This window comes from Gouania willdenowi, chromosome 3, assembly GCF_900634775.1.
Source record: "Gouania willdenowi chromosome 3, fGouWil2.1, whole genome shotgun sequence".
In the NCBI taxonomy this organism is placed as follows: Eukaryota; Metazoa; Chordata; class Actinopteri; order Blenniiformes; family Gobiesocidae; genus Gouania; species Gouania willdenowi.
In genome coordinates, this window is record NC_041046.1 from 8,841,116 (window position 1) to 8,867,764 (window position 26,649).

The 26,649-nt window shown below is 38.3% G+C and overlaps 1 protein-coding gene across 4 annotated transcripts in view; it reads left to right on the plus strand.

Annotated features, from left to right (window-relative positions):
* The first annotated feature begins 986 nt into the window (after window positions 1-986).
* Window positions 987-26,649, plus strand: part of akap13 (A-kinase anchoring protein 13) — a 223,947-nt gene continuing 198,284 nt past the window's right edge. For 3 of the 4 annotated variants that reach the window (XM_028473327.1, XM_028473344.1, XM_028473351.1), the window contains exon 1: window positions 14,208-14,354. The gene's annotated coding sequence lies outside the window, so the exon portion shown is untranslated. Of the gene's footprint in view, window positions 1,352-14,207; window positions 14,355-26,649 lie in introns of those variants that run through there. The other variant, XM_028473335.1, reaches the window with a different exon arrangement.

Sequence of the window (26,649 nt, forward strand, 5' to 3'; positions counted from 1 at the left end):
CCAAAAGGTGATACTGTGAGATTTAGATTCCTCTCCAAGTTAAAGTCTGATGAGTAAAAGCCACTGGGAGCCACAGTAGAGGGAAGAAAAGGACCATACATTATACGCATTCGGCCCTTGGTCAAATTTTATGCGGCTCCCAAAGTAAATGTACAAAATGACAGAAAAATACACAAAACAAGAGCAAGAATACATTAAAAAAACACAAAGAATTACAACATTGCAGGAAAATACAGTAAACGACAAGAGAAAAACACAGAAAATACTCCAAAAACACACAAAACTACTGTAAAAATGAACAAAACGACAACAGTAAAAAAAATACTCGAAAATTACAGAAAATGACAACAAAAGTACACAAAAAGACAAGAAAAACACAAAAAATAACTCTGCAAACCCATTGTACTAACAAACAAGCAAAATTACAAGAGAAATACACAAAAATTACTCCAAAAAACGCAAATTGACAGCTCATATATACAATGTCTCCTAGGAACATCTATTTTTCTGGAAAAATGCACAAAAGAACAACAGAAATGCACAAGATGCCTCAGAACGTGCAAGACAACAACACATACACATAATGACCAAAAAACACACAAAATGACTATAAAAATCTGTTCTTTTCTGTATTAATGCTCAAATCACTCATTATTCAAAATGCTGACATGAATGTTGATCATGTGGCCCTCCGATCAAACAAACACATATTTTCTGTGATAAAAGTTGCCTACCTCTGCCCTAGGGGTACACGTACCCCAGTTTGGGAACCCCTGCCCTATAGGGGTACACACACACGCACCTGTTAAGGATTCCCTGTTTGATGATACCGTTTAATATTCCTTTTATAATTCAACTTGTTTGTGGCACTTAAGTGTGTAAATTTATTTTGAAATTTAGAAAAGGCCAAAGAGCGTTGTCACAACTAAGGAATGTCGGCTGTTACTTGACACCATGTCGGTGTTCTTCAGTAATAAATGACCAGTGTTGGTTGTTGTGGAGCTTCTTCTCAGGCCATTTTAAAGCCCTTCGTGGTGAGTGTGAGTCCTGGAGGAAGCGGTGGTGTGAAGCGTCTGTCCCGTTGTAGACTCCACCCATTGACCGGTCCACTCCAGGGAAACACTAGAAACAACTGGAAGAAAGTCGCCGTCCTGCTCCCGGGACGAGTTCACTGTGGAAGAACCGTTTAAACTGCTCCACGTTAAAAGAAGAAGAAAGCTTTTAACCTGGGACGTTTGAGGCCAACATTGCACTTTAATACCCCTAGGGGTGCCGGCAGCAGATTGAAGGATTATTATGTGTTCACAGGCGGTGAAGGCTGCTCCATAACGCTGAGCTTCTGCTCCAGGAGGTAAGAGAGAAAAAAACACGATAAGTCTGTTTTTAAAGCGCTTCTTTAAGTCTCTGTGATAAGTTTTTCGTTTACATTGTACACCGGTAAAAGTCGGGACAATGGCTGAGCTGAGTTAGTGTGTTAACTTGTTGCTCGGCAGCCATGACATCCTCCTCATTCAGACAGTGGAGGCTCGGTGTCGGTGAGGGGACGTGGGGCCGCTCGGGCTCCTGTGAACTTAGAGGAACCGACTGGACATTTACTAGTGTAAAGTGAGACTTTACAAAGTGTAAAGTTAAGACACTCAGTGAGTAAATGTCAGCCATGCACGTTTTCAGAGGTGGGGTCGGGTTGGTGGACACAGCTGAGGTTGTCCTACCCATACCCTCCGACCCTCGTGCCGAAGTCACGCCCTCTTTAATCTGAGCACGCTGCTAGGCAGAGGATTTGATTGGTTGTATTGTGTTACAGTATAAGAATCAATGATGCTGTCAAACTTACTGAACCTCACCAGTTCATTCCCACAGGGCTGGTTCCAAAATATTCAATTTTATTTATTTATTTATTTTTTAGAAAAGTAACACAATCATGGATTTTTAACAATGTTGTGCAGGGATTTATAGGGGTGGGGAAAATATAAATTTATAATATATCACGATTTTTGTTACAATGCTAAAAATCAGTATTTCCTGCAGAATTATTAAGGTACGTTTACACTTCAGCTACTCTGGCAACTAGATTGCATTTAAAATCAATGTAGATGACATGACGTATGCAAACTCTCTTCCCTCGTGGTCATCCTGTCATTGCCCGATTTCGTTAGAACACAGAAGTTAAGCAGATCTGGGCCTGGTTAGTAGTTGGATGGGAGACCACTGAGAATTCCAGGTGCCACAGTGGGGGACAGTCGCTCTAGTGGTATCTGTCATTGTGTCCTTGGGCAAGGCACTTCACCCATATTGCTTAGTATGAATGTAGTGTGTGCATGAGCGTTGGTGGTGGTGGGAGGGGCCGATGGCGCACTATGGCAGCTTCGCTTCCGACAGTGTGCCCCAGGGCAGCTGTGGCTACAGTAGTAGCCTACCACCACTAAGTGTGGAGTGAAAGAATAATGCCTTAATTCTGAGTGTCTATGATAAAGGGCTTTATAAAATCTAATGCATTATTATTGTTCAAGCGACACGACTCGCATGATTCCAGTGTCTCAATTGCGTGATGTGAGTTGCTGGAAGTTGCTCAAAGTTGAAAATTTAGAACTTTTCAAGCGACTTCGAGTGACACTGTGTCGCGACATCCAATCTGCAACAAGTTTCTCCCTACGTCACTCACCCAGTTGTCACTGTCTATAGAGCTGGAGGTTGTACTGAGTGTGCTGCAGTGAGAGGGCTGTACACTTCTTCACCTTACTGGGGCCAAAATAAAAGTGGTATACTCCTTGAATAAGCCTTTGTAATTCTAAGTATATTTTGATGGAGTTATCCTTTCGCAACTCCCTAAATTTAAATTCTGGCCCAGTCATCATGTCACTGGAGTGATGAAGCGAGCAAAAAGCACGACTATTTTCAAGCGACTTATCATGGGCGATTTAAGAAACTATATTCGCTAAAGTCATGTTCGATGTGAACACACAGAGGTTAGCTCTACATGTATTGTAAGGCAGATGTATGACCGACTAACTGACGCATCTAAAGTGTATAAATAAACTTTTGTTCATCGGTAAGGAGATGAAGAACATTACAATTACAATAATCTTTAACATATTATGTACCATGTTTATGTGGAGTTAAAATGAAGCTCATCCTCCTGATAGAACTTTTTCACTGATACAATACTGATATTGCTACATTAAGTACTGGCCGATACCGATACGATATCAGCACGGATAATACATACTTTTTTTTTTTAACCTTTTTTGTAGTGTGCAAGGTTAGAAAAGGTTTGATATTAGTCAAACAAAGAACAACAGTTTGCAACAGTGGGTACAATAATTAGTGACTCATTTATTATTAACCAAGTTAGACATTGAAGAAGTAAATGTCAGCCATGCACATTTTCAGAGGTGGGGTCGGGTTGGTGGATACAGCTGAGGTTGTCCTACCCGTACTCTCTGACCTCGTGCTGAAGCCACGCCCTCTTTAATCTTGGCACGCTGCTAGGCAGAGGATTTGATTGTTTGCATTGTGTTACCGTAAGAATCAATGATGCTGTCAAACTTACTGAAACTCAACAGTTTACTCATGTACACTGGTTTAACTCACCATCACGTTCAAAGCACCCAACTCATAAACTCAGATGCACTCTGTTTCCCTCGTTATAAACAACACACATAGTTTTGCCATGAACCCTAGCCTCATTTACTTCATGCACAAGGTTAGGTAAATACTATCCAACTTTGGCAGGGCATGAGGAGAAGCAAGAACACATTTTCTCAGAAAGGGTTTTTCAAGATTATGTCTTCTTCTTTTTTTTTTTTTTTTTTTTAATAGTTATATAAATGGTATCCCTACAAATGGTCATATATGTTCCACCACTGTTTGGTCTTAGTAATGCTGTTGGCAGTTGTCAAATCTAAACAAGCAGAATTTGAAAGTAGTTGAATCTACTTTATCATGATGGATCTCTTCCTTCAGATACAGTCATTTATAAAAATCTTTGACAGGTTATTGTGCAGGTTTCATCAACTTAATGTTGAGTTAGAAGCTCGTACTCGTGATTCAACATGAGCTTTCTTGTCTTTTTAGTTTTTATGACTTCACGCAGATGCTTTTCTCAGTGGGATTCGCTCGTAAATCTGACTCAGTGCTTGTGAATGTATGCCGAGCATTCACCAGCCTTATATTCTGTACTGCAGAGAAGGTACCAACCCAAACGCTGGAAATTGTCCTGCTGTGCTTCATTCCTGAAAGTTGGTAACGTTGTGGGTGTGGCAGGAACACTGAATCACTTAAACTAGTTTGATAGGCTGAGTTGAACTTTTATAGGTTTTTTATATTCTTATTATTTCCTATCGTCTGACTACTGGCAGCCATAAATTGCACAGTGTAGTTTTAAGGCGGTAGCCCCTGGATGTAAAACTTTCACCTGAACTGTTGGAACTATGCATCACATTTCAGTTTGGTCCAATTATCTGGGCAGAGGACCAAACCTGATTGGGAGGTAGAACTTTCTCTATGGTCATTTTCTTGGGTGGGCGGGAACCACAAATGTATACATTTTTGACCAAATATCGATGTATTTTTAAATTTGTGTGTCATTGTTTCGTGTTTGTAATTTCTTGCAATAAATCGATTATCGCAGAATCGCTGTATCATGCTATTATTGTCATTGTGGGAAAAATATAGTGACAGTATGGTATTGCGAGGTACAGTACCTGACGATACCTAGCCCTAGTGTTGATCCAATACCAAGTAAAAATAGGGCCAGTACCACAGATACTGATATATATTTTTTTATATCTAAAGACAAGTTGATGTACCATCAAACTGCTGATTTTTAGGTGTTTTTGTAATTTTTTTCTCTGGATTATTTTGTTAACCTAGGACAGAGTATGGCGATTACAAAATACCTTATTGGCATGATGCACCTTTTTGTTCCAAAACAATAGAACAATAACAAAGCAAGTTCATTGCATTATGTATCTGTATGAATGGAACATATAACCAACTCTGTTCAAGCAAATGTATTGTGCTAAACAACAACAAAGGTTCAGTACCCCGGAGCACGGTTAGCTTAGCATGTCAGCAGTTCGGCAGTATTACACAAAAAAAGAGAGCAAAGGATAGCAATTTGTAATTCCTGTAATGCAAAAATAAGTCTTGGTGGAGCTGCAAACAAAGCATTACCTCATTCACGATTTAATAAACCACCACTCCTCTGAGTGGGCAGCATTTGAAGCTTGCAAACAAGCTAATGCTAAAGCTAGCGGTCCGCTGAGAGCGCTTATCAGTGAAAAGAGCAAAGCTACTACGAGGAAAATGATGGAGTTAATGGCTTTGGATATGAAGAAAAACCTTCCACTAATGAACAACTGACTGCATTAAGAGTGAAAAATAACCTGTGCCATGTTCATTCTGTCATTAACCATTGACTTATGCAATGTTTATTGTTTCTGTAGAATGTTTGACTTTTAGGAACTTTTATCCTGTAAGCTGTTGCAAGTTATTTTTAGATTTATATTTTTACATTTAAATATCCACAAAGCTGCTGCATTTGGACTGTTTTTTTTTTTGCTCAACAAGGAAACCAAAAACTTAGGACACTTTATTGGTGGTTTAAGATGTTTTGTTAGTTTGTCCTGTGATTATTATTATATCATCTACTCCAAACACTGTGATTTTTTTATTTTATTTGCTAAACCAAAATACTGCTGCGCACTTTATTTTTGGCAAAGAGCTCCAAATAGGCCTCAACTTCCCATAATGCATCATTATTTAAGGTGTCACAAAGCCCCCAACGGTACACCCTAACCTCCGATCAACCATGAATGTCTTCAAAAAATTTAAATAAAAAAAAAAAAAAATGCTATTAATGCACATGAAAATTATCGGCTTTGTTTAGATAATGCATTAGCGCAATAATTGACGGCTATAATATTTACTAGGGATGCTCCGATCAGGTTTTATGCTGCCGATCACCGATACCGATCAGCCAAAGAGCCGATCGCTGGCGATCACCGATACCGATCACATGGATTGGCTGTAAATTTTGCATTGTAGTATGATGAGTGCTACCGGCTAGACGGTTTTGAAAAAAAGAAGCATAAAATCACTTGATTTAGAGAAAAGCATGTTTTTACTTTTTCAAGCGAAAAAATACAAAAACCTTGCAGGAACAATGCAGCAACTGAAAAACACTTAAAATAACCTTTAACAGATTAAAAATATTAAAGCTCTCATCAGGCTGAATAGTGCAGAAAATCAAATAAATAAAAGGCAGTATATCTCACATGTCAAGTAACAAAGGATACATTCAAAGTCAAATGCAGATTGAATTCAAATAAACTATCATAAGTTACTCAATCAAAATACCTGAGAACATGGCTTGGCAAACTCTGTTGTGCCTTGTCAAAAAAAATAAAAAATACTTAGTACTTACTTTTCTTATGATTTATAAAATAAGTAATATAATGGGTCTGTTGCTTCGTATGTTAAAAAAAAAAAAAAAAAAAAAGCCCATTTGTCACTTAAGTAACATAAATATGGTATGAAAGATCTTGAAACAGAAAAATAGCACAACTGAACGTAAAGTGCGTTTGCTTTGAACAGAAAAAATATCTTAAACAGCATTTCTACATGCTAAATGTCTATGATTTGTTGAGAAGCATTGTGGGAAGATTATTTTTAATAAAGAGGAGCATCTCTGCTTTTTCGGTCATGAGTCTATTCCTGTGTTAATCCACGATGTTGGATGCAGCACTGAATAAGTGCTCACTCTCCACACTGGTGCAAGGGTGCAGGCAGGTAAGCTCTTGCTACTTTAGCAAGATCCGGAAATCGTTCCTTATTAGTTTTCCAGTATGCCAATGGTGATGCACTCCGAGGGATGGGTGGCTCTGAGGGGTAGATCATCATCTCTGATGGTGCTGCTGCTGCACTCTCAGTGTGAGCCTGCTGTGGGGTTTCTTCTGCCAGGATTTCACCAAACATTGAAGAAAAGGGTCCTGGTCGGGGCACTTTCTCTGTTGATGCCCCTGTGTTGTTAGCTTCAGATCCTTGGTTTGGGTCCCTCTGAGTGGCCTCTGTCATCAGACCAAGAAGCTGGCTGTGTGTTTTAGTCTTAAAGTCCTTCCTCAGAATAAAATTTGTCTTTGTATTTTGAATAGGGGGCAAAAAAAAAACATTACATTAATTTTGCATGAAATTTGTAGTTTCAAGGTACTTGAGAATAAAAAAAAAAAACTATGTATAAGTAAATGCTTCTTTTTTTTATCATTATTTGATGATACTTTTATCACCTTGGGTCTATGATTGTTGCCAAACTGTTTCAATGTCGGCAAATATTTTGGTGACGGCGTCCAGCAATGTGACCTTAGTTGTCTTCACACCATGATCTGCTACAGCACTTTTGGAAAGTAGACGCTTTAAAACCATCACAGAGGGTATGACATCAGCAGCAGTTGCAGTTGATGAGCATATTTCCTTAGTCAGCTCTTCAAAAGGTTCTAGGAGTGTTGTCATGTTTTCAATCAATTCCCATTGGGAAGATGTAAAGGTAGCAGGTAGCTCAAAGTCAGCTGCGTAGACGCCCAATGCTCGTTTTTGCTCAAAGAGACTGTGGAGCATGTAATAGGTGCTGTTCCACCTAGTGCTGACATCTGACATCTGACATTGACACAGGACTGACGTCCGAGCTCCATATATCACTCGTGAAACTTACTGAGGATGAGAGACCTTCTTTAAGGAGACATTCGATGTGAGACTACACTGTCTGGTGGAGCTCTGGCAGGGCTACGTCTGTGAAATATTTATGTCCCGGTAGCATGTAGCGGGGCTCCAAGTGAGAGAGTAGTCGGCAGAACCCGGTGTCCTCCACCACTGAGAAAGGCTGGTCATCTAGTCAGATGAATTCAATTACTTGCCTGGTTATTTGCTTAGCCTTCTGACTGTCACGCTCATACGGACGAGTGTTGCCAAGCGTGGGCTGCGTTAACTGCCGTCTGACTGTTGCAGTCTTTTTTTTCTTTGTCTGCCGTGAGCCTCGAAAACTCACCATACTCCGTCAAGTCTTTGTTCTTCAAATGTCGGATCAAGTTTGTTGTATTGAAGCCTTTTAACGTGCTTCCCCCGCGAGGTATTTTTTTGTTGTATGTGTTGCAGGATGCAAACTTTACATCACTCTCACAGATCTTATAAAAGCTCCACACGGCAGACATGTTTGTTGTTGTGGTTTGCCGCCACGCGCATGCGCAGTGTGAAGGAAAGGGGGGGGGACACTACTCTGCACACAGTCTCTGCCGGCTGCAAAGTATGAGTTATAGGACAGGTGATCAGTTTTTGTGATCGGCAATGTAAGGCATTGATCTGCGAACGCCGATCACATACTTTTCCACGGAGATCGGCCGATAATGATCAGTGGCCGATCAATCAGAGCACCATCAATAAATACACAATTTTTCTTTGATTGGGCTGACGGTGAGCTCATTTAATTATCTCAGCGGACAAACTCAGCTCTATAATAGTGCGGGCGGGGCTTTATTCCTGTACAGCTTGAAGATTAACCAATCGGCTACGCATCAACAACCAAAATGAGCCTCTGACCTGGACCAAACATTTTTTTTTCTTTTTGAAGAACTAGGTATATGAAACATTTGATTAAAAAAAAAAAGGCAAAGGGAAATTGGAGAACTGGTTCTTTTGAGAAACCTTGGGTCTTGCTGTGCTTGTGAATGTTATGTTGATGCTTATAAGAACTGTTATTAAACATTACTTAAAACGTTTTAGGAAAACAAGTGAGTTTAATTAAAAAAATTATAATTCTTATCCCTTAGTAAGTGGAAATTAACTAGAGACAAAACATTTTTGTTAGCTTATGCTGCTAAATTGCTTCTCTGCCAAGATTATAAAAGCTGGTACACATTTCTCCACAATCATTTTGTTATTCACAAGTCCCAAGTTATGAGGAAGTCATGTTTTTACCAAACCTAATCTTATCAGTTTGCTGCCAGTGCCTCTCACAGCTAAATCAAGGCTCTATCCTAAACCAGACAGGGCCAGAGATATGTATTTAGTTCCAGGAGCAGAGGAGGTGACCTACTATTTTTACTACTGCACATTTTGGTGAGGATTGTACTGGCTCCAAGCTGAAGCCAACCAATTTCCCATCTTTCCCAAAACCCTTCATTTAATGATGATGGAGGAGACGCACAGTGTCAGCCTTGTAATTAAGTCAGGATAACTTTAAAATGGAAGCATTAGAAGGAGTCTTTCAAGGACTAGTTCTTTTTATGCAGCACTTGCTCAGGAACAGTTCTTTGGTATGTTCTGGGGTGACCAGCGTTCTCGCCAGCACTGTTGAGCGTAGGGGCCCCTGATGTTGTAATTTGTCTCACCTACGTCTATTTAATACAGGTGATTGGCTCGGACTTTCACGTTTTTACCTAAGGACTCCTGCAGCTCTTTAGCTGCCCCCGTTGCTGCCTGTGTGCGATGCTGCAATAACCATCTACGTATTTAAGCTCTGAGGAGTGCAGACAGTCCGGACTCCGCTGTGCGCGAAGGCTCAAACAAAGGCACCGCCCCGCACCTTACTCGCTGCTTACCGGCGTCGTGGGCATGGTTACCTCGCTGAACCCTCTCCGCTCTCTGGCGGGGGCGGAGCCCCCTCACCCTCAGCACGAACAGTCCTCGGTGCCCTGACATTGGTACCGGATCACAACAGTGGCGATGTCGTCCCCTCCAAACCGACTTGTCTAGAAACACGGACCGCTGTGTAACTGCACAGCAGAGCACAGTGAATGGAAGCATGTTGACCACCAGCTCTTTTTCTTACAGCTGCACATTTGTCTCAGCACTTATAGTTCGTGTTAACGGAATCGCGGACAGAATCACGGAACCAACCAATGAAAATGGTTAAATGCGGAATTGGACAGAATTAACTTGAAACGCCGTCACTGTGAGGCAAGGAACGTTTTTTTATGGGGAAATTTTCTGGGGACCGCTCATTAGATGCACCGCTTTCCACCCTCCTGTCCTGGCTGCTTAAACGCTCTCTAAAACATCACAAACACTGTCTAAAATTGCAAAAAAAAACTGCGCAAATCATCACTGACTCCTAAAATACAGAGCCACCAGTGCCTGTTTAACTTTGCTATGCCTGTAAAACTCCATCCATTTCTCTCTTGTTTAGTGTCTTGTGGGATTTGAGCTGCTTATTTAAGTTTTGTTTAAGTCTTTTTCTCTATTGAACAAGCTTTTGTGTTAGATCAAATTGAATTAGCTGGACAAGCTAATATTTTAGTTATTTTGGTATATATACATTTTTATTTTGTAATATGATTACTGTTGGATTTGGTGATTTGATATAAATAAAGATGATAGTGATACATTTATTTGGTTACTTTAATGAATGAATACAGAAACATATACCTTGTTTAAAAGTATGAAATAGCCTCAAAGTGAGGAAAATAAAAAAAAGAATTGTGATAATCGTTAATATCGTAATAATCGTTGATTAATCGAAGCATAGCACCCTGAATCCAAATCGAATTGTGGGGTCCCTTAGATGGCACACCCCTAAAAGTAAGGCAGTAACAATTAAAAAAAAAAAAAAAAAAAAAAAAAAAAAAAAAACAACTTTAGCTTTACTTCACTAATTTTGGCCCTCAAAGAGTTATACATTTCCTGGTGACTGTTGTATTCCATTAGTGATATTCCCAATGATGAATTGACCTAGTTTTGTGAGGATTGGAATCACTGGAATCCTCTCAGCAAGCCAAACAGCGGTCATACTCATTGTTCCCACATGACAGCCATGTCCTCTTTAGTATCGTCCTTTGAGCCTTGGAGGAGTGTTTCCTCTCTGGAAATGATCAACCCATTACCCAACTCAGCTGGTAGCTGCTCTTGTACCATGGTTTTTTTTTAATCCGTTTGCCATTAAAGCTCTTGCTTTGTATAAATGCATTTGAAAAGATATTTAATTACTTACAGTTGTACATTCTGAGCCTCATCTATTGGATGTATAAGTATGACTACAGTCTTAGATACTATGTTAACACAGCAGTTTTGTTTGATAAGAGTTTGCACTTACACTATAAAGATTAAGTCTTTTTATTTTCAGACTGCCTCATCACTTTTTTGGTTTAGAAACATCCTTCGCATATCTGAGACAGCTCCTATGCCACTCTTAAATGGTAAACCTCATGTGAAAGCTTTTGGCACAAAGGACGGTTTAACATCACGTATAATAAACCCTCTGATGGTCAGATTTTGTTAAAGAAAGCTAAAGTTTTTATTTTATCTTTGTTACGGGCTTACATTAAAGCCAAAAGTTATTTGTTGAATTCATCAAGGGTGATGATGAATGTAGTAATAGAGTTACTCATGCTTGGTATGGGACCTCCACTAATAAATACTCACATACACGAGACAAGAAATAACATTTGATTCAAAAGACTGATTTAAAGACACGCTTTTCAAATTCAAATTAGGTATTATGTCAGACTCACAGTAATATTGGGACTGTTATGGACAACTCATTCACTCATTAATTTTGAGATAATGTATTGGACAGTGATTATGGGTTACAAAGCGGAGGATGCACACAGTAGAGCTTTAATTGGGCCCTCACGGATTCATATCCGTGAGCGCGCATGGTTAAAACACAGCGTAGGGGGCGGCATCACAGCGTAGGGGAGCACATTTACTGCTGTAAGACTACCTGTATATCACAAAGCACCTTCTATTGCAATAACGTTAAGGTATATTTGACCTTGAGTCTGATATTATGAAGAAGTGCAACCAACAGAAGAAGCAAGGCAATCAATTTAGTTGAGCAAAAAGCCCCAATGAAAACTGAACTGTCGGAACAGGTAGCTCACCGCCAGCTGCAGTGTTTACTGATGGATTTTAAAGCAACAGTAAAAAGGCTTCCGCTGTTTAAGCTTTGAAACCTGCCTTCAGTGTGTATATTGTTTTTATAATGCAGTATGTGATAATAAAGCATAATAGGATTTCAAAAATAACATCCTGCTGCAGGCAACAGAATGGCATTTACACACGCTTCTTAGACCAAGCAGATGATACATTTAGTTTTGTAAATTTGAAGTAAAAAATGTGTTTAGAATAACTGCTACCTTTGTTACTGAGGCAACAATGATGGCTTTCACTCACGGAGCAGCCTGGTCATTTTAAACAGAAACCAGAAAAGACAAAGTGTTCCAATTTTTAATGTTTTCCCCTTCGTTCAAATGGCAGATTAAAATAATAATAATAATAATAATTTTAGGGTTACTTATTGGTAAAATAGTCACTATTTATGCTTCATATCCCACTACGTCTCTAAGCAGAGGACAATGGCATAGAAAGCAAAATATGGTTACATTAACAAGCTGTTCAGTGAACTCGCACTATAGCTTTAACCCCATCTTCCTTTATTTATTTACAAACATCAGTTCATGTTTTGCTGGAGATTTACAATGTTGACAAACTAGCTAATATATATTTCTATTATGTATACAACAGGCAGGTTATACTAATATTTTTTTCACTGCAGGTTAAAGTTTTGAAGAGTGACTACACAGTGTGCCATGTGTTCTGTCAACTGACAAATCAGATGATAACCAAATTTGGACTAAACCTTTTCCAGTTCAAATTAAGATAAAACTTACAGGCCAATTTCTGGGTGATGCTAAGATATCTGTACGTTAGAGCCAATCTGTAATACAATAATAAAAACTGGACAATATTTAAGCAACTTATTTAAGCATCTTGGGTTGTGTGCACTACTTCTATTATTGGAATTAGAAACATGAATTTAAATAATAGCATGAAGTTCAGAGACATTTTGCTGTCTGTTGACCAACTACTCAATAACATCTAAGGGTGCTTTCACACTGAATCCTAGAACATTTTAACCACTCTAGGATTAATTTGCTCTGATAGTTTTCCTCGTTTGTGTCAGTGTGAACATGCAAATGCAGTCTAGAGCAGATCAAACATTCATATTATAGGATGGATGTTTTTGCGGGTCACGGAGCATTTCCTTTTTTTTCTCTTTTTTTCACCTTGTCTGCACATGCTGTCAAAGGTCAGCACTATATGTAGGGTTGGGCATCGTGTGGATTTTAATGATTCTAATTCCGATTCTCAATTTCGATTCCTGTTCTAAATGATTCCGATTCTTTGAGTTGTGCAGGTCAACAGATCATAGATTTCACAGGATATTTTTTTTTAATTTTAAAAAGCCTTTACAAAGGCCATTTTTATTAATTCAATTAGTTGATACAGTTTTATTTGGTTGCTGTACTGTAATTAGGATATACAATAACAAAGGTCCACAACTGTAACTGTAAAAGTGAAACTTGCTGAAATAAAACTACAAACAAGTTGGCAGCAGTCTAAAAAACAAAGAGATGCAGCCCAGGTAGATGTAAAACAAAACTAAACAAACTCAAACAAACCCTGGAGCATGTGACAAATCAATCAATCTTGTTGAGAAAGATTATTATTATTCTGGATACAGTGGAAACAGAAACTATAAAAAATAGTTATATTGTTAGCGTTTTACCATCCAGGCTTACAATTCACCATACATAGAAATGTGTAGGAGCTTCAAAATAAAAGAAATGGTTAAACAAAAAAAAAACTCTGGCTGTTCTTTAAAATGTACTTAAAACACTTTAACGGCCCGGGCCATCAGAATTGAACCGTGACCAAAAAACTAAGGTACAAATTGAGGTTCGGTGACTGTATTGTTGCATCCCAAGTCCTAACCCAAATTTACTACTAAACAAGCCTCACTACAGAACTCACTCACACATGCTGTCCCTTAGAGGAGAAAAATCCGAAAGTGGCTCATATTGTGCAGCTAAATGAATTGTCTTTCTGGTAAGACATTGTTTGAATTAAAATTATCGAGATTTGTTTCGTATATCGCCATTTTGAGAGGAAAAAAAATTTAAATTAGTTTGGTCCGTATCTCCCAGCCCTAATTATTAGAGTTGTATATTTAAAGCACTGCTTGGCCATGCATTATTAATTAGTGATTATCAGTACATGGTCCAAACCACAGCCTGTTCATTAAGGAGCAGTTTGAGGGAAGCTGCAGTTGCAGTAGGTACTGTAGGTAGGTTGACCTGTGGCCCGCAGGCTCCTCCTCTTGTCTGACATCAGCCCTTTGATCGGCCTACTGTCTGTGTTAGCACAAAGCCATATTTAGCTCAGTGTAATCAGTAGCGAGCGCTTGCATGTCTACTGAGGATCCCTGCCTACTGTAAACACACCTGCTCTCTCTGAAGGACTTAAAATGAGTTGATGGTGTACCTGAGGGAGTCGGCTCGCAGCTGTCATCAAACACACTCTGGGTAAGGTTTCCACTCATGCCGTTTGTCGAGCTTTGTTACTCAACACTTTGAAAGTTGCTGCTCAGTGCATGGTGATAGTTTAAAGAGCTGCTTTAAAAACTTGGTTGTAATGATGAACAAACAGAAGCATGTGCTATGCTGAATATTGCAGAATTGTCTTCCTTGTTTTGCTTTTTGACGATATCCCAGGGGTAAAGTCTGGTTGTGAAGTACCGAGCAGCATGTGGCTCAGTGATAACGTGTGGTAGCTTTAATAACAGCACGTGTGACTGCTGCTAAATCCCTAATTGGGCTCAATTTGTTGGAAATTAGTTTTGTTATCACTGTTTGCACACTCTCTTGTAAGGTAATTTCAATTTAAGCTAATAATAAAACATGCTTTTCTAACAGCTTTTGTATAGCCACTGGTTGTGTTGATATTGAATACATAACACAAAAAAAAAATCATAAAGTGCACCATAGAACATAGCCTGACTTATATTGTTTCTGGTTCTCTAAAGTAATTAACCACATGTTTTCATTGGTCCTATAATTTAGTTGTTGAGTAATTTAAAGTATTTTGCCGAAAATATATGTGAAGCTGTGATGAACAAAACATCATACAATATACTGTAAATACTACATATTTTCTGTCACATATTTTGCTGATAATTGAGCTCCCACTGTTTGTAGTTTTTGCAGCTAATGCTCATGGGAGTTGTAGTGTGTGACTCAGTCAGAGGAAGTGTTTGGAGTCTTGCGACCTGATTTACTTTACCATCATTATAAGTTTTAAAACTATTTGGCCTTTAAGTGCAGAAGATTATTCATTCAACTTCCTGTTTTTAATTTTTTTCTTCAAGTTTGACAAAATGATTCATCTTTTGGTCACATGTTGACAACCAATTTGTTGGGGACTTTGTACTGACGAGCATTTCATCTGCTGATAAGAAAAGTAGGGCCTACGTTTTTCTGTGACCATGGAAAATGGAAGGAAAGTACAGAATGTCACAAATTAAAATGGCAGTTGTGTTCATTCATTTTTAAATTTATTTTTATTATTTTATTAAACATAATCACGCAGAAACTGCAATATGACCCTCACATGTATGTTTTTGGAAAATATCACACACATACAATTTGTCTTTGTAACAAATTAAAGAAATAATCAAATTAATTGGATACTTTGTAATTAATTAATCTCGATTAATATAAATGAATCACTTAATATTTGACAGTTTAAATTCGTTTTGATATGACTGAATCAATGAAAGCAATTAATAAGCTTAAACAACAAAATTGTGTTTATTATTTTCATCAATGAGTCTTAACATATTGTGCAATATGAATAGTATTCATATTCAGGGATGGGACTTTTTGTCGACAAAACGACCGACATTCGACACATGCTCCCCTCGACAAAAAAAATAGAGTGTCGACATGTCGAGGGGGCGGGGCTTGTGGTTAAGGAAGCTGTGCAAGAAAAGGTTAGAGATCTGTTGTCCGGCCTCCGTGCGGTCTCAGGTGATAGTGCGCGCGTTGATGATGACGAGTCCGGGCCCGCTAAAAGGGCTAAACAGGTGGATGCAATGGTTTCATTCTTCGGAGAGGACTATTTCAAGGGGGACACGGTCACATCTGACCATTCTGAAATAGAACGTTACACAAACGAAGAAGGAATATCACCCAGTCAGGATCCTGCGCTCTGGTGGTCTCTCAATGAGTCCAGATTTAAAAACCTGAGCCGTCTGGCAAAAGCCTACCTCTGCATCCCCGCCACATCTGTGCCGGCGGAAAGAGTGTTTTCAGCCGCAGGACTGGTCGTGAATAGACTCCGCAGTCGCCTTCTACCCAAACATGTAGACATGCTTCTGTTTCCTAAACAAAAATTAGGCCGAAATGGTAAGATACCTATATATATTTTATTTTCACTGAGATCTGAGTTGTTGGTGTTAGGCTCCGTCCTTTTCTGTGGTTTTAAAAAAAAATGGGCACGCTGTTTTTCGATTTTAATTGTTGCTTATTTTCACGAGTGATAAACATGTTCATTTAGTTTGTTTTTTTTTATTTGTAAAAATAACTTGTTTAGGCTACATGTAGCCTACAAAACTAAATAATAAATGAACTGGCTGTTTTATTTCTGTAAATTCCAAACGGCAAAAAGTACGTCTTATGTGTTTGTAAGGCTGTTGAATAAACATCTTAAATTTCTCTCTCTCGTTTTTATTATTACTGCTTTAATGGTCAATATTGGACACTAGAGCCATGTTTTTTAGACTAAAATTAACTAGTACAACAGTATAGATTATTTTCCACCCTCCGCATTGCTGCTGCTCTTTAAAAAAAAGAAAAAAAAAAAAAAGGCCGACAATTCGACAAAAAGTCGACACATGGGCCTCGACAATCGATTTCCCAAATCCCGTGTCGTTCCCATCCCTAATGAATACAGTTTTTTTTTTGTAAATTTTCTAAAACAAATGAGTTTTCCTGTATTAAAGTAAAAAATAGCACTACAGTACAGTATATTCCAGGGAAGTGGAAACTGAGCATTACAAAACACTTTGAAATAAATAGACAGGTTAATTTTGTTTTAAATAGTCATTCTACGTAGCACTTCATAGGTTGGGTCAGATGCAGGGCTGAATGATTTTAGAAAATAATCTAATTACGATTTTTTTCCTAAATATTGTGATTGCAATTTAATATGTGATTATTTTTTCAAGGGCCTCTTGTCATGTGTTTTTCAATGAACACAAGCAATAAATCAATTTGTTTCAACTCTTAAAAATGAGTTTTGGGACAATGTCGTGCATTTGCAAGAAATGTTTCATCTTCAAACGGGTGTCCTAATGTCTAGTTTTACCCCAGTGTGCTTATTTTGGTGCATTTCTGCTGTATATGAATATTAAATTAATGACAATAGTTTCAATAAGATGATTATGGGAAGTTTATCAGCCTGTAATGACATCTTATTAGGGAAAGTTAAATTAAATGGGAACTAACGCCAACTGGTACGGAAATGAGTAACCATGAAATGGAATTGGGAACTTTTAAAACATAAAATGGAAGGCTCTAGATATGTGAAAAATGAGATTTTTTTTTTTTACCACGCACCACAGTCTAAATTTGACCGGGAATCTTAAAAAATTATATTACATTACAACTAATTGTCAGGGATGTAACAAATATCTCCTGGTTATGAGCTCTACTCCTGTGGTTCTCCTTCACTGAAGGAATTGATTAACTTATTTTTATTTTATGCACATGTATTTATCCAAATCTTATAACATGGCTAAACCTTATCTGATTTGTCCTCATCACATTTGCTGCCCTCGCTTGCTTTTTGAGATATACCAAGAGTTGTTTCATTGGGCAGATGTACCATAACTGTGGACAATTTAGTATTTTTCTCTGAACAAACCTGCACCTTTCACCTTCCCTTTAAAGTAACCAGAACTGAGATTTAACATTGATAAAATAATGAGATTTAAATACCACTTTTCAAGAGTGGTTTTAGTATTGGAAACATCCTGTGGTTGCCTTAAGCCTAACTAATGTTGTGGTTGGGGTCAGGCTGAACTGAGGGCGTTCAATAAAATATGGTCCAGTAATTAAACCTTCAGGGTTTTTGTGCACAATTGCCTGCCTTCCTGTGCCGCAGGTGGTTTTAATCTGATCAAACCTGCTGTGTGAAGCTAGCATTAGTGTAGCTCAGGAGCTACCCAGCTAAACCTCTTACCTGCTTCCAAATGGTCCTAACACACTTTCTTTTTCTAAAACTTGGTTCTTGGCTTCCTGCCTTTTCATTGGATTTACTGTCCTTGCCCTTTTGTCTTCTATTCAATGTCAACTTGTTATCTTCCACAACTCTACATGAGTAAGTGTGCTGAGTTGACGGTAAAATGCCCTATTGCTCAGTTTGAGAGATTATCTGGCCATATTTACCTCTATGAATAAAGTGGAACAAATTGCCCAACTTGATGTTTCCAGTCAGGAGCTTGTCACAAAAAGGATCCATATTTGATACTGAATGCAATTTCAATCCACAGAAATAAGTTGATTTGTTGACCTGGTTTTGTTTTATTCTACAATAGAATTTATACTTCAGTTAAATGTCATTCTTAAAAATGTGCGGTTGAGGTTAATGACTCATTGTAAAGTACAGTATAGCAGAAGAAGTGGGTGACGGACCATCAAAGCTGCTGAGGATCAGACCTGATTATAGGCCGGCCCCTGGTATGCCTCACAACAAGATAATGCTATCTGGGCCCACAGGTATTTGGTTTCAGTGAAGAGGGTAATAACTGTCACCAACGACTGAGGAGACCTTTCATCCCCCTGCTTTGTGTTAACCAGTGTTTGTGCACAGCTTTAGCACAGAGGTGGCTTTTGTGCACCAGGATGAGGTTGCGTCACCACGATGGCCTCATATCTGTCAATGGAGACAATAGCAAGGTTTGATTAAATCAAACAGCCGTGACTATCTAAATAGCAGTCAACACGCTGTGTGCAAGTCACTGTGGCCAGCGTTGTTAAAAGGCTGACGTAGCCCTGACTAATATAGCTGTGGCCCAGAAGAGCAAAGCTGATAGTGGACGTTAAGAAAATCAGACAAGGGTTCAACACAAAGCAGGCACACTTTGTTCCCTTTTTTGCCATGAATTGTAAGTCACAAGGGTGGACCAAGTGACTTGTGGGTAAGGAGGGGAGAAACACATGCAGGGTTAAATAAACGGCCAAGTTAAACATCAATCCCAGAGCTTTACTTCCTGTTTTTTTTGGCATGTTCAATAGATTTGATGGCAAATGTTCATGTAGAAAGAAGGCTCTTAAGTCTACCAGTCAACAGCATTTATTTGCTTGTTGCTCCTTCCTGCAGTGGTTCTCAAACCCTGGGCTGCAAATTGGTACTGGTCTGTGCCTGTGGACCATCTGGTACCAGGCTGCAAAGTAAAAATAAATAATATATAATAATTTCACTTTCATGCATTCATGCAATTCTTTATATCGAGATTCAATATATATCAAGGTTTCTATTTTAGCTATACAGTAAATTAAATTAAATTAAACTTTCTATAAACTTTCTATATGTGGACAATATCCCCATATAGATATATTAAAATACTTGTTTCAGGAGTTGCTGCTTTTGCTACTTAGAACATCATGAAAAGCACAGTTAGGTGGATTTCTGAGTACGTCCTAACCCAGACCTTCACCTAAACAAGCCACACTACAGAACTCACTCACACGTGCTGTTCCTTAGAGGAGAAAAAAAGAAAAGTGGCACATATTGTGTAGCTGTTCGTTGATAAATGTGCCTGTGTGGCGTTTTCCATCAACAAATTTAACCCAGAATCATCTTTCTGGTAAGACTTTATTTTATTGTTTTAACCATTTTGGGGAAAACTATCGAGATATGAGTTTTGGTCTGTCTTGCCCAATCGTTAATATCGTGATAATTGTTGGATAATCAAATCTTAGCACCCTGAATCATTATCGAATCGCGAGGTTCCTTGGATGGCACACCCTTATTCTCAACCCTCGGGCTGCGGATTGGTACTGGTCTGTGGACCATTTGTTACCAGGCCGCAAAGGACAAAAATAAAGTAAAAAAAATAAATTTCACTTTTATGTATGTTCTGGTACTTGGTGAGAAGCTTATTATAGAATATGTGTATGAGAAATGTAGCGTAACCCCATGAGCGTACAAAAAAGGGTTTTTTAAGCCCTTAGCTGACATTTAGCGTTTTAATTTACAGTATATTGCATGTGAGTGAATGTTTGTATGTTTCAATGTACGTCCATGTCAGATGGACTGGTGATCTTCTTAAGATAAGATACGATAAGATAACCTTTATTGTCCCACAAATGGGACATTTGCAGTTCTTAGTTCTAGTTATTACAAATATATACTGAAATAGCTTTCAAACAACCCTGATCACTGAATCATTGAAGTTTCTATGTAAAACATTTCAAGTCTGTGTGAAGCAGAAATAAATTTGTGTTATAAGTTTGTCACGCCACAGAAACGTGTGTCATTGACCACTGAGCCAAATTTGAAAGATGAAAAAAGATCGCTGTGTATAAAATTAGGTCTCAAAATCATGGAAAAACAAGCACTTCTCTCTGCTCTGAAACGCTGTGGGTCAGTTGGAGGTGTTGGAACCACGCCCACTCGCAGGAAGGGCACCGCCTCAGTGTACTGTGTCTTTGGGAGAGAGCAGTGTGAAAGCGGCTCTAGCGTCGATGGTGCTTTATTGGTTTTCTAAAAGTGCTCGGCTCGAGCCAAACGAATATGTGCATATCTCCCGGGTAGTCAGAACTGCGCCCGCGAGAGACAAAACACGCAATCGTGTTGCAAAAAAAGTGCTCATTTCATGGAAAATGTGGCACCAGCGGATGCGTTTTATTCCCTCGAGTCCGAATATGTGGTTTGTTTTTTGCTAGGGGTTGAATTGCGCCCGCTGGGGGCTGCGGAAGTTTGGTGTGCTTCAGCAGCAGGGTTGGGTTTATGCTAATGATGGCTTCGTTACGGAACGGGGCTATGATTTCTGACTCGCCCATTAAATCCAGAAATTTGAGACACCTAGCTCCACAATTAAATTATAAATAGTTAAATGGCCTTTTACATGTTTTAAGGAATGCATGTATGACCTATTTAATGTGATTAGAAGAAAATGGCTGAATTTGCTTTACACAGACTATAAACTGCATATATATGGAGTTGGAGTTGTTCTCCCTTTATGTTACACTAATGGTAGAGCCTTCAGAGGGCCAGAACATGAGTTCCACTCTAGGTTGGAGGTAACAGATGGATTGTACTGTGATTTGTGGAGTTCCTTATTGTAGGGATGATGGCAACAATGGTGAATAAATGAATGAGAAAATTATATATTCTGGCAGGGACAGGGAAAGCAGGATGAATAATTGTTTTATTGTTGTAGCTATACAGCAGTCTTCTAGATGCAGTGGATCTTTTTTTTTTACAATTGAAAAGCTATAGATGAGTTAACTACTTAACTCTAGAGGTATATCCTAGGTCTTAAAACACTAGACTATGCTCTAGGCTCACAATGACGCTAAACAGATTAAGAGCAAATAAACACTTCAATGTGCTCCTAATTTCCCAGAAATTTTGTTCCAAGTCTTTTCCAAGTAAACTTTGATTGATCTGTCAATAAAGAATGCTAACTTTGTGCTCACAAATGCTGTCACCTATATCTGGTGTACTTAAAAGAATTTCCCTGGTCCTTTAATCGAACTTCAGCTGTTGTTAAACTTCTTTGACTGTTCACGTCAACCAAACCCAAAATCTAAAGAAAGTGGAGGCTATCTAAAAACAATAACCAAGCAATTTTTAAACTGTCAGTGTTTTCAAAGATCCTAGTAAGTCTCATCAGTGAGCAGATCAAAGAGTATTTGGACATAAATAACATTTAGCCTGTGCGCCTTCAGGTTTCAGAAACAGACACAGCAGTAATACAGCAGCTATAAAGTTTGTAAATGAAATCCAAACTGTTTTTGATAAGAAGCACTGCAGCACTTTTCTTTTTATTGGCTTGGCTAAAGAACTGAGAGGGCACCGTTTACCACTGTGCACTTTGTGCCCGTGTGATGCACTCGTCTGTTCAAAAAGTGAACTTTTCTTCTTTTATTCCGTTAAAAACTATGATGTTATAGAGGTAAATTTGTTTGATTTTTACTGTTGAATAACTTGCAAAAAACTCTATTAATCTATCTGAAAAACTGTGTTAAAATTGTGATTTTTGCAAAAATTATTATAATAACAATATAGTGATTTGAATTTTTTTCCCCCATGTCTCCCACCCCTATTTAAAAGTAGCAATGTGACAATATCTCAATACGGCGATGTATCGCGATATTTTTCCGCACGATCGATTGTCGATATGTTCCCGCTAAGTATCGATTTTTTAGTTATTTTTATTTTTTTATTTTTTTCTGCTTTTTCCCTAAATTGTGCAGGTACGTCTTCACAAAAATTTTGTCACAGTTTGTTGAAGGAACCAATGTATTGTTTACTGGAATATTGCACTATAGTGGTGTCACTGGTAAGAAAGACCCTATTTTTTGTTTACAGAAAGCACTATTGGAGATACTTATTTGTTTACATTGGTGTGTTGACACTTATTTACAGAAATGTTGCACTAAAATAGTGTCACTGTTCATAGGACACTTTTTCAATTTATTGTCTTTCAGAGATATAAAATAAAATTTTTATTTTTTCACTTAATCTTTTTTTTCTTATGTCATAGATTATCATAGATTGATTTCTCACCAATATATCGATAATTGCAGTATCGTTATTGTGAGCTTTGTAACGCGTATCGTATCGTGAGGTACCCAGAGGTTCCCACCCCTATTTAAAAGTATACAAAAAGTTGAGTAAACACCTTAAGATAATTCTTGTAAAAAACAAAGCCTACTCCTTGACTCAGCTTGATACCAGGTTAAAATAAGTTTAGTTTGGTTATGGTTGTGTAAATCATTGCTAATTAATGGTCAGACCTAGTCCAAGTTCTATATTTGGGAGTCATTATTGAAATTTCATGGGGGTTTATGTGCAGTTTTCCTGGTGGACAAATCAGCATTCTGATTCAGTATTTTGCCCTATATACATATATTCAATTCAACTTTATTTGTATAGGGCAAATTCAAACAAAGTCATTTCAATGCGCTTATCAAAATATAAAATTCATAATAAGAAAGAAAAAAAAAAAGATCCACAAGAACAAGCATTTAGCGACAGTGGGAAGAAAGAACTTCCTTTTAACAGGAAGAAGTCTCCAGTAGAACCAGGGGTTAGTGGACAGAAGGACCAACAAAACAGGATAGAGAGATAGAACATCAGAGTGGACCAGACTAGTTGAGCCGTGAACCACAGATCAGGAACTGCCATCATCAGCTTCATGACACCAGAAACAGAGCAGAGAGAGAAGGGTGAGGAGAAGGCACTGACTGCAGAAAAATATGATACATTATTATTAGGAATGTAACGATTAATCGTAAGGCAGTTAAAAATTGATTCATAGGTATCACGGTTCACATCAATACTGTGAAAATTGAATCGCAGTAATTTTTTTAAACAGCAGAGGGCGTTATATATTTATCCTTCTCTTGTCCAGAAGTGTTGGCGGCGAGCGGAATCTGCTACTACTTTCTTTCTGGCCACCTTCTACTCTTAAACATGTTCATAAATGATTCCTTACCCCTTTAGCACCGAAATAATATCTGTAATATTACGTGAATATCTGTAAGAGTCAAGTTTTTCTATTAGCTCTGTCTGCTAGCGCATAGCATCTCTTCACTGCAAGAATTTCTGCATGCCAACCGACCACTGGGTTACCAGCGCCCTCTGCTGGTCCAAACAAATATCTGACATAAATACAATGCAATGTTTTTTTTTTTTTTTAAAGTCTAATTGTTAGGGCACAAGATACATTTTCAGTTGCACTTTTAAAAAGAAAAAGAACTATTATGCAGTTTTGCATTGTTTACTATAGAACCAGAATTTAAATTAATAGGCTTCTTCATTTGTATTATTCCTTTATTTATTTCATTCAAGATTTATTTTTAGTTAAATTGCATTGTTTGAATAGTTCATCAAGGGATTCTTTTGACAACGAAAAATAAAAGAAAAATAGTACAGTATTTTCTATTTTTTTTTCTCCCAAAAAAATAAGGAATATTTTTCAGTCATTTAAGTACAGTCCCATTTTGTAAAATGAATCGTGAGAGAATCGTATCGTGAACCCAGTATCGTGAATCGAATCGTATCGGGAGTTGAGTGAATCGTTACATCCCTACTAAAAAGTGTGATGATAAGACGTCCCTGTCATTGTTTTGTTAGCATTAGCAGTTGCACCGTCTTCAGACTTCATATGTTAGCGCTGTGTGCTCGTTTTAGATCCTTGATGATATGGCCTACGTGATTTAATTTAAGTCTAAAGTTTTCATTAGTCATTTCATTTTGCCGTTTTTGTCTTTGAAAAGACTGTATTAAAATGCATTTCGTGACGTTAGCTTGGCGCTAGCGTTAGCTCGGTGCTTGTGTTAGCTCACTTGTTAGGGTTCTGCAGGTTCATCATCTTCATTTTCATCTCGCTCCGCTGGGTCCGACTCTGGCTCGAACATGTAAGGCTGGATGGACAAGTCTTCCGTTGTTGACATTTTGTAAATAACCTCTGAATAAAAAGTTTATGCGAAGCCGTTACCTTACAATATGGTGCGTTTGTCCGTTACTTTGCTAGCTGCAGTGTACTTCCTGTTTACAGTGACGCTACATATTTTTGCGGGACTCCGTGCCAACCACGGTAAAACAGAAGAAGAAGAAATATTGTCAGTGTGTTTCTGCTTACATCACGTGCGCCAATCATGGCGAGTCAATGTGAGAGCAGGACGTGCTTCTCAGAGTGGAAATACACGTATTATTTTTGTCTCCAAAAGATGCATCAGTGAAGCACTAAGCTAAGTTGGTGGACGTGACGGAAGCCTCTGCACCGAAACAACAGCGGCTGGATTTTAACGGACTGTGGCTGTTATCCAGGGACAGGTCAGCCAAACTGTTGCACGGTATGTTGTTGTAAATAAGCAGCCTGTCGCAACTGCTGAGTCACTGCTAACAGCAGCTCGTTAGCCTGATATGTTTAGCATTGTGTAACTGAGAAAAATGCTGTGAATTTATTTTTCCACATTTATTTTTATAAGTATTTTCAACAGCAGAATGTGCAGCTGGAATATGCACAGCTTACTTTACATTACTGTGCTAAGGCTGAAAAATTACAGTTTTAATTTTGGAGCAGCTGTTTTGTGCTTTATATGTACATCATTTATGCTTGTTTTATAGCAGTTTTTGTAAAGCAGAGTTGGTCAAAATGTATTCCGAATGTTATTCAGATTGCTTTTCATTTATTTATTTTAGAAGGTTTTTTGTGTTTATGTTAAACATTATTGCTAGTTTTTTGTACTGAAGCTGTAAGGGAACATTCTAAGGCTAAACACAACCGTTTTATGTTGCTGAAGCCACTTCAATTTTTGATCTTTGATTTTTAATAATATTCAGGTTGTTTTGTGTTTTATTTATTTCACAATTCCTTGTAACATTTTCAGTTTTTGCTGGTCTCAGGTAAATAAACTGGTATTGAAAGAATACTTAGTGTTTCAGTCAGATTGGTGTTTGTAAAGACTAATACTGAGCAGAGTTTAGTTCTGTGAATGTAAATGATTAGAAACTGTAGAGTTGGTTACAATAACATTTCATTTATCAGAGGATTTTATCCTAAACAATGTTAATACAGGGGCACAGTTGATCAACAGTGGATTATTATATTATTACAGCACTGATATGAAGCTGTACGGACACAAATGACCCAAAATAAATAATACATTCTTTAATTCTAAGTAACTCAAAAGTTACTTTTTCCAGTAACGCATTACTGTTTGGTGTAAGTAATCAAAATAGTAACTGAGTTACTTTGTGAATGAAGTAACTAGTAGTGGTAACTAGTTACTTTTTTTCAGTAGCTAGCACAACACTGGGTTTCACACACTGTTGCTGGTATTTTGGCCCTTTCCTCCATGCTGATCTCCTCTAGAGCAGTGATGTTTTGGGGCTGTCGCTGGGCATAACGAACTTTCAACTTCCTCCAAAGATTTTCTATGGGGTTGAGATCTGGAAACTTGCTAGGCCACTCCAGGTCTTTGAAATGCTTAATACGAAGCCACTCCTTCATTGCCAGGGCGTTGTGTTTGGGATCATTGTTGTGCTGAAAGACCCAGCCACGTTTAATTTTCAATGCCCTTGCTGATGGAAGGAGGTTTTCACTCAAAATCTCAGGATACATGGCCCCATTCATTCTTTTCTTTACACTGATCATTCGTCCTGGTCCCTTTGCAGAGAAACAGCCCCAAAACATGATGTTACCACCCCCATGCTTTACAGTAGGTATGGTGGTCTTTCTCCTCCTTTACCAAAAACTTCTATTTTGGTTTCATCTGACCATATGACATTTGCCCCAATCCTCTTCTGGATCATCCAAATGCTCTCGAGCAAACTTGAGACGATCCCGAACATGTACTGGCTTAAGCAGGGGGACACGTCTGGCACTGCAGGATTTGAGTCCCTGGCGGCGTAGTGTGTTACTGATGGTAGTCTTTGTTACTTTGGTTAGGGCTAACCCTAACACTTCTTAAGTGGGAGAACTTGCACAATTGGTGGCTGACTAAATACTTTTTTGCCCCACTGTATACAAAAAACTTTAAAGACCCACAGAATGCAAATTAAATTGGACAAACATGA